At 36.8% G+C, this 9,225-nt stretch overlaps 1 pseudogene; it reads right to left on the reverse strand.

Moving 5' to 3' along the window:
* Positions 1–214: 214 nt before the first annotated feature.
* On the reverse strand, positions 215–3,312 carry LOC100427237 (telomeric repeat-binding factor 1 pseudogene; annotated as a pseudogene).
* Between the last annotated feature and the right edge of the window lie 5,913 nt (positions 3,313–9,225).

Genomic DNA, 9,225 nt, shown 5'->3' on the forward strand with positions numbered 1-9,225 from the left:
TCTTAAGTTCATGATTGATTTTTTTTCGTATGAGCTTTTAATTTTTTTATTGGAACAGGATTTGGGGGTGGGGGATACTAAATGTGGCAGGGTTCAACAAATTTACATTTTATCAAAATAAGATTCTTAAAGAATATAATGATAACATATACTTTAACTCTTATAGCGCAAGCCCTCATATTAATTGATGGTCACAGAAAAATACTGTAATGCTTTAAACAAAAGTTTTAAAATACATCAATGGTGCAAGTTTCAAACAAAATGCAGTGACCAAAATATTTAACTGTTCTTTCATCAAACTTTTACAAACACAATCTTCGCTGTCTCAGCAAATCAGTTTTAGTTTCTTCATGGTCCTCCATCTGTTTTTTAACGTGACACTTGTCCGGTTGTTGAATTTGTAATGCAATAGTATTTTAGATCAGTTTCCCTCTCCATATTTCCTCACGCCGGATCTCAAATTCTTGTCTTCTTCTCAAAACCCTGCCTGTTTTTTTCTAGTTAGATGTTTTCCAGGAATTACTGGCTGACACTTTGAAACAGGTATTCTGCTTTCAGTGGCTCTTTTGCTTTCTTTTTTCTTTTTTGCACTTTGAAGAGTTCCTACTCTTCTTTCTTTCTTACTAAGATCTTGTTGCTGGGTTCCATATTTCAACTTAGATAAGAAAAGATTCTTGTGAGACCTTTTTCTTGTATCCAAATTAGCTTAAGTTTCCATTTCAACATCATTATCATTAGGTTTATCTTGAGAAGTTATCGTTCTCGTTCTTTTACTTTCTACTACTTTTGCTGCTGCCTTCATTAGAAAGGTTGATGAATCTACTCTGCCAATTTGTGTTTTTTAATTGATGGAGTAAGACCACCTACATTTAATGTAATTATGGGCTTTAGACTGTCATTTTAGTTTTTTTTCTGTTTCTGCTATTTTTTATTTATGTGTTTTATTTTTTCTGCTTTCCTATGGGTCACGTCAAAATTTTTTAGAATTCCATTTTGACTTATCTTTAGTGTTTTTAAATATCTCTTGGTATAGTTTTTTAGAGGTTGCTCTATGTATTACATTATATATACATAACATCATTGTCTACTAGTGTTGTCATTTTACAAGTTTTAGTAAAGTGTAGAAACCTTACCTCCCTTTATGTTTTTTGAAACCCTCTCCTATTTACAATTGTCTTAAGTATTTGCTCTACATATGCTTAGAGCCCCAGGAGACAATATTATGTAGGCAATAGACAATATTATAATTGTTGTTTCATCCATTAAACATAACTTACAAAACTCAAGAGGAGAGATAGAATATATAGTATTTATATTTTTTACTTATCATATTTCTTTCTTCCTGATATTCCAAGGTTTCTTCTTTAATTGTTCTTTCTGGTTAAAGAACTTTAGCTATTCTCATACAGTGGGCCTCCTAGTACCACATTCTCTTTTCCTTCATCTGAGAATGGCTTGATACCTGTCATTCCTGAAAGGTATGATTCTCAACATCCAGTAAAAACACCTTAGACTCAATTATATTGAGTAGATATCACTTTACACTCATATGAGTATAATTTTTAAAAATGAGAAGATTAGTGTCAGTGAGACTGTGGAGAAATTGTAACACTCATACATTACTGGTGGGGATGTGAAATGGTACAGCTGTTATAGGAAATACGGTTTTGAGTTAACTCAAAGAGTTAAACGTAATTCCCATATAACCCAACAATTAAACTCTCTAGTATATACCCCAAAGAATTGAAAATGGTATTCAAATGTATACTTGTACACAAATGTTCATAGCAGCACTATTCACAATAGCCAAAAAGTGGAAACCTAAATTTCTATCAATAGATGTGTTGTCCACAAATGTGGTATATCTATAAAATGGAATATTATTCAGCCATACAAAAGAATGAAGTACTGACACATAGTATAGTGTGGATAAACCTGAAAAATATTATGTTAAGTGAAAGAACCCAGATATAAATATCACAAATGGTATGATTCCATTTACCATAGTCCCCCCTTATCTACAGTTTTACTTTGTGTGGTGTTAGTTACCTCTAGTTAACCATGGTCCAAAAATATTAAATAGAAAATTCTAGAAATAATTCATAAGTTTTAAATTTTGGCACATTCTGAATAGTGTGATGAAATCTTGAGCCATCCCACTTTGTCCTTCCTGGGATGTGAATCATCCCTTTTCCTAGTGTATCCATACTTTATATGCTACTTACCCATTAGTCACTTATTAGCCCTCTTAGTTATCAGATTGAAAAGACTATATGTAGGGTTTGGTACCATCTGCAGTTTTAGGCATCCACTGAGGGTCCTGGGACATATCCTCTGTGGACAGGGGGCACTACTGTATATGAAACTTCCAAAATAGGCAAGCCCGTAAAGACAGAAAGCAGACCAGTAGTTGCCAGTGGCTGGGGGAAGAGACAGATGTAGAATGACTGCTTAATGGGTGTAGGGTTTCCTTTTGAGCATTAAAAATGTTTTGGAAGTAAAAGTGATAGTGGCACAACAGTATAGTGAATGTACCAAATATTAATGAATTGTATACTTTTAAATAGTTAATGGTTAATTTTATGTTAATTTTTACATCCTTTTTTTTTTCTTAAAAAAAAAAAAAAAAAACAGGATACATGTGCAGAACGTGCAGGTTTGTTACATAGGTATAGGAGTCCCATGGTGGTTTACTGCACCTATTGACTCATTCCCTAAGTTCCCTCCCCTCACCCCCACCCCCCAACAGGCCCTGGTGTGTGATGTTCTCTTCTCTGTGTCCATGTGTTCTCAATGTTCAGCTACCACTTATGAGTAAGAATAGGGGGTATTTGGTTTTCTGTTCCTGTGTTAGTTTGCTGAGGATGATGGCTTCCAGCTTCATCCATGTCCCTGCAAAGGACATGATCTCATTCCTTTTTATGGCTGCAACATCACTTTTTAAAAAGCTGCTAGAGAAAGCTTCACTTTATGTTGTCTCTGTAGAGTCATCTCTAGCCTAGTGTGAGCCTGCTTGTGTACGTTCCTTATCCCTTCACCTTGCCCCTCCTCCATCCTCTTCCTCTATCTTCCTTCCTTCTTCCTTTTTCTCCCTTCCTTCTTCCTTTTTCTCCCTCCCTCCCTTTCAGGACTTTGATACAAAGTGGCAAGTAGCAGCCTACACACACCAACATTCTGAGTTTTTCCAACAAATTTCAGTACACCTGCAATAGTCTATCTTCCATGTTATTGTAAGATACAGTTGTGCCAGATTTGTTGTGGCTTAATCAGGATAATTTACTTTCCAATCTGCCATTTCTGTGCCCTCACCATTGCTGGTCAACCATATATTCTCAGTTTGGTTCTGGTAACACCCCACTTCCAGTATTGTATTTTATATTAGATTTGTTTACTACAACATAAAAAATATAAATGTATTTTTCTTTCACTGAGTCATCGATATAGGACCGATATGGCGGTTTGAAGATGTCAGATTCCTGGGCTTCTACTCTTTTCTTGCACTATCATCCTCAATATGTAACTTCCATCTCACGGTCTAGGTTGGCTGTCCTAGATCCTTCCATCACATTTACGTTCTCACCAGTAGGCAGAAGAAGAAAGGAGAGTAGAGAGCATTACGTTGTTTTCCTTTAAGGCACAAATAGAAGTTGTATACCATTCTGCTCATATCCAGCAGCAAGCAGGGCTGAGAAGTGCAGTTTTTATCTCGATGGATATGCCTAGCTAAAATGTAGGTGTTCTATTCCTAAAGAAAGAGAGATGAATAAGATCTTAATGGATAAGAAGCTATCCTGCCCCAAGGCCTGAGGATACCACTATTCAGTTTATACATTTCTGCTTAATTCCTGTTTTCAAGCCAACAGTTCAGTCCCACTTTCTTCTATGTCTTGTGTCACACTGTCTGAAACCTTTTTTGTTCAAATTCTCCAGCCCAAACATTTCTGGCATACTACAGGAGAAAGAAGGAATGGCAGAATAATGGCCTGGCCAAGTGGTGGAAAGAGGAAAGATCTTGGAACCCAGATCTCAGCCTGCGCACTCACCCCCTCCTTCTGGTACGTGATGCCTTCAAGGGTTAATGCTTTCTAGGATTTTCAGGGTGTATTTCTTCTCATCAGGATCTCCCCACCAGGGCAACTTATTCTGGCCTTTTCTATTGTGCTGAGTCGATTGCTACACCTCCATCTACTTTATATCATCAGGAAATGTGAACTTTCTCACCCACTGATAGACCTTTTTTTCTCTTTTCTTTGTCTTTGTGGAATTATACCTTTACGATTCCTTAACTATCATTTCAGTGGAATTTCTGCAAGGAGAAGAAAAAAGCACATGGTCAATTTGCCGTGTTTTCCTAAAAGCTTTATATTTACTATTTTATGCGAAATGTGTTTTGCAACCACACTATACTTTCTGTTCGTACTGTTTGCCTTAGAACTTTATTTTTAGAGGTGGTTAGAGGAAGACAAGCAAAGAAAGCTGATAAGAAATAGTTAACAAGAAAAGAAAAGTCAGGAAAATGTTGTGTCATAGAAGTTGAAAGAAGAAATTATTTCAGAAAGAATAAAATGGTCAGTTGTGTACTGTGCTGCTGAGAGGTCAGATAAGATGAAGACACACCTGTGACCATTGGATTTGACAACGTGAAGTTATTGGTGAATCTGTCAAAAATAATTTCATTGAAGTGATGAAGATCCCCAATGTGGTGATTTGTAGAGATTAGGAGGTGAGGGATTAAAGGCATAAACTATAGGTATCCCTTAGAAGATTTTTTTTAAAGGGGCAGAAAAATGGATGATAGTGAAGAAAGGTAGAGAATTATGGGTGGGTTCCATTAATCTTTTTTTAATATGGGCAATGAATAGCATGTGTATGTGCTAATGGGAATGTTTCAATAGAGACGGAATACTTCATAATATAGAACAGACAACAGAGTGGACCTAGAATTAGTTTGAGTAAAAGAGTAAGATCATCAGAATTTGTGTAGTATGATCATCTGGCAGTCAGGAAGGTGTGCAGATAGATATATCACCTTCTCACACATAATGAGGAACTATTGATTTGTTCACCTGACATTAAACAGATATTATGAATACCTGGGTATGCGAAGTACTGACTGGGTTAGGCTCTGGGGAAAGGGTGATAGTTGTCTTTGTCCTCATGGAACTAGCAATTCATTACAATAGAGAGATAATTTAAACTGAATTGGTAAGTATAAAGAAAGATAGGGAAAGTATAGGATGCTGGATGAGCACATAGCAGAAAGGTTCTGGAAGAGGTAACAATAAAGTAGAAATGTGAAGGGTTAGTATGAGCTAGCCAAGTAAAGAGGGAACAATGAACTTGGCAGAAGAAATAGTATATACGAAAGCCCAATAATAAGAGAAACCTTAAAGAAGTTCTGTTTGGCTGAAGCTCAGTAGATAAAAGGGTAATAGCAAGAAAGGAGACCGAAAAGACAAGGATGATATCATTGTAACTTTTGTTAAAGTGTTGGCTTTTGCTGTGGCTGGTCATTGAAACATTTTAAACAGGAATTATATAAGATTTTTAGAAGAAAAACAATTCTGGCTACTGCTTGCAGACTACATCAAAGGAGAGCCAGAAACAAGACCAGTTTGAAAATTGTCAGCTTAATCCATAACCAGTATGGGTTGTCTAAACTAGACATGGGTATAGAGAGAAGTAGGTAGATTCAGCAGATACAGTTGATCCCTGCTGGTGAATTCTGTATTTGCAATTTTGCCTACTCACTAAAATTTGTTTGTAACCCCCAAATCACCACTCGCTATGCTTTCACAGTCATTTGTGGACATTCACAGAGCAGCAAAAAAATTTGTGTTGTCCAATGTACATGTTCCCAGCTGAGGTTGAACAAGTCACCATCCTGCCTTCTTTTAGTTCTTATCCTGTAAACAAATATCTTTTTCACCTATTACTTATTGCTTTGTTTGCTCATATCTGCGCTTTTTATTGGTAATTTCACTGTTTAACCTGGCCCTAACCATATTTTTAAAGTACTGTCTATATAGTGTTCCTCAGTGCAAGAAGGTCATGATGTACTGTATGGGGCAAGTATGTTTGTTAAGGTGAGCTTCTGCTGGAGCACGGTGGCTCATGCCTGTAGTCTTAGCACTTTGGGAGGCCGAGGTGGATGGATTGCCTGAGCTCAGGAGTTCAAGACCAGCCTGGGCAACATGGTGAAACCCTGTCTCTCCTAAAAATACAAAAAATTAGCCGGATATGGCAGTGTACACCTGTAGTCCAAGCTACTCGGGAGGCTGAGACAGGAGAAATTGCTAGAATGCAGGAGGCGGAGGTTGCAGTGAGCCAAGATCGCAACACTGCACTCCTGCCTAGGGGACAGAGTGAGACTCCATCTCTAAAATAAAAAAAATAAATAAATACAAATAAGCTTCATTATGGTATGAGTTATACTGCTGTTAACCATGAGTTCAATGTTAGTTAATGAAAGGTGTGTTTAAACAGAAACACACTTTCTGTCCTAGACAATAATCTCTTCTCATTATACTCATTAACCTTGAGGGAGGGGGTTTCACCTCACAGTTATGGCTTCAAAAACCACGTATTGCACATATGAAAGTGAACCCAAAGATTATCCTATCCTAAACTGTTCCTGAGATTCATTTATACCCACAAATAGACCTATGAACACGTCCAACTGGATGTCTTTGAGGAACATCTAACAATGTTGTGTGTTGACTGCTGAAAATCTGTGACCAGAGACTCACAGGAATACAATCCTGTATTTCCTCTAGGAATGGTGGTTTAGTGTTCACTAATTCAGTGTTCATAGCAACTTTATAGAATATAACTCATGCAAATAATAATCTACTCAATTTAAGTGATAGAATATACTAGATTTAATAGTTACTTAAATGGAGGTAATGATGAATGAGAAATAAAAGATAATTCCCAGGTTTTTGTCTTGTGCAAATGATAGTGCCATTTATGAAAAGAGGAAGAGCAGTTTTGGGGGAGGCAGTAGCCATAGGGACTAGAGATAATAAGTTTAGTTTTTGACATGTTGAGTTAGATGTTCCTGAAAGACATCCAATTGGACATGTCCATAGCTTCATTTGTGGGTATGAATCTCAGGAACAGTTTAGGATAGGATGATCTTTGTGTTCACTTTCATATGTGCAATACCTGTTTTTTGAAGCCAGGAATGTGAGATGAGACCCCCTAACCCAAGGTTAGGGTATAACATGAGAAGAGATTACGGTCTAGGACAGAATTTTGAGAAATGTCAATAAAGAGATGGCTAAAGGAAGAGAGCATGCAAGGATACTAGAAGCAGAATAGAGAGACAAAAATCAAGAAAGTATACATTATTAAAGCCAGGAGAAAAGACCATTTCATGAAGGAAGGTGTTTGTATTATCAAATATATGTTATCAAGAGATTAAGGACTGAAATGTATTCATTGGATTTAGTGAAAAGTACATTTATAGATCTTTCTGAGGATAGTCTCATGAAGTGATGATGGAAACCTGATTTTACTGGATTGAGTAGACTGTGAAAAAGAGAAATCTGATTTGAAATTAATCTAGATGCTTTTTCTTTAGTTTCTAAGTTTTCTGTTCAACCTTTGCATTATCATTGATATTCCGTTAATTACATATAAGCAGGACATATAGGCATTTTTTCTTGATTATTTTCCAAGGATAACCACTAAATCACACTGTTTATGGAGCTTTCCATTTTACTCTGTGGGAATGATACTATATGTTCCATCTCTGCAGAAATAAAAAGATTCCCAATGATTTTTATGCCTTTTTTTTTTTTGATGGAGTCTTGCTCTGTCGCCCAGGCTGGAGTGCAGTGGCGCGATCTCGGCTCACTGCAAGCTCCGTCCCCCAGGTTCACGCCCTTCTCCTGCTTCAGCCTCCCGAGCAGCTAGGACTACAAGCACTGGCCACCACGCCCCGCTAATTTTTTGTATTTTTTTTTTTTTTTTTTTTTTTTTAGTAGAAATGGGGTTTCACTGTGTTAGCCAGGATGGTCTCGATCTCCTGACCTCATGATGCACCCACCTCAGCCTCCCAAAATGCTGGGATTATAGGCATAAGCCACTGCGTCCGGCCTAATTAACTGTTTTTTTTTAAGAGCAAGGATCTTACTCTGTTGCCCAGGCTGGAGTCTAGTGGTGTGATCATAGCTCAATGCAGCCTCAAACTCCTGGATTCAAGTGATCCTCCTACCTCAACTTCCCAAGTAGCTAGGACTGCGGATGCACACCACCATGCCTGGTTGATTTTTTTTTTTAATTTTTTGTAGAGACAGATCTGTGTCTCTCTGTTGCCCAGGCTGGTCTTGAACTCCTGACCTCAAGTGATCCTCCCATCTCAGCCTCCCAAAGTACTGGGATTACAGGCATGAGTCACCATGCCCAGCAATGAACTTAATTTTGAAATACCTTTGCTACTTTTAATATTCAGTACTCAGGCTGAAATCTCAGTTCTATGCTCTTTCTTTCTCTGCTAACTATAAAAGTTTAGAATAGCTTAATATATTATACACTTTTGGTCAGAGAGTGAATATTTTGTTTATAAAGTATACAGGAGTATTTTAAAAAATGAAATTGAATTAGCAGTTGAACGCTCACATTTCATGAACAAAGTGAAAAATAGTGATGAGTAGGAACGTGATTAATATTTTTATATTTACAAGTTTTAGTGAGAATAACATTGATTTTATGCAGCTATTCTTTTTAACTTTTAATGTGCAATGGTGGTAGACTTACAAAAATAGTATGAAGAATTCTGTATACACTTCACCCAGATTCTCAAAATATTAACGTTTTACCACTTTGCTTTACCATTCTTTCTTTTCTCTAAACATTTTGAAGATTTTAAGTTGTACACATGATGCTCCTTAACCTCTAAACACTTGAGTTTTTTCCCAAAAAATAAGGATATTCTCTCGTGTAATCTCAATGCAGTCATCAAATCAGGAAATTAACATTGATCTAGTACTATTGTCTAGTATATAAGCCTGTGCTGTTCAGTCTGGTAGCTACTAGACATATGTGGCTATTTAAATAAATTGAATATATTAGAAATTCAGTTTCTCATTTCCGGCACTCAGCAGTCCAGTGGTTATTGTATCAGAGAGCATAGATGTAGAACACTTCCGTCACTGCAGAAAGTTGTATTAGTAATGCTCTAGACATTCAAATGTTGCTAGTTGTCCCATTCATGTCTTT

Source organism: Macaca mulatta, chromosome 12 (assembly GCF_049350105.2).
Source record: "Macaca mulatta isolate MMU2019108-1 chromosome 12, T2T-MMU8v2.0, whole genome shotgun sequence".
Classification (NCBI taxonomy): domain Eukaryota; kingdom Metazoa; phylum Chordata; class Mammalia; order Primates; family Cercopithecidae; genus Macaca; species Macaca mulatta.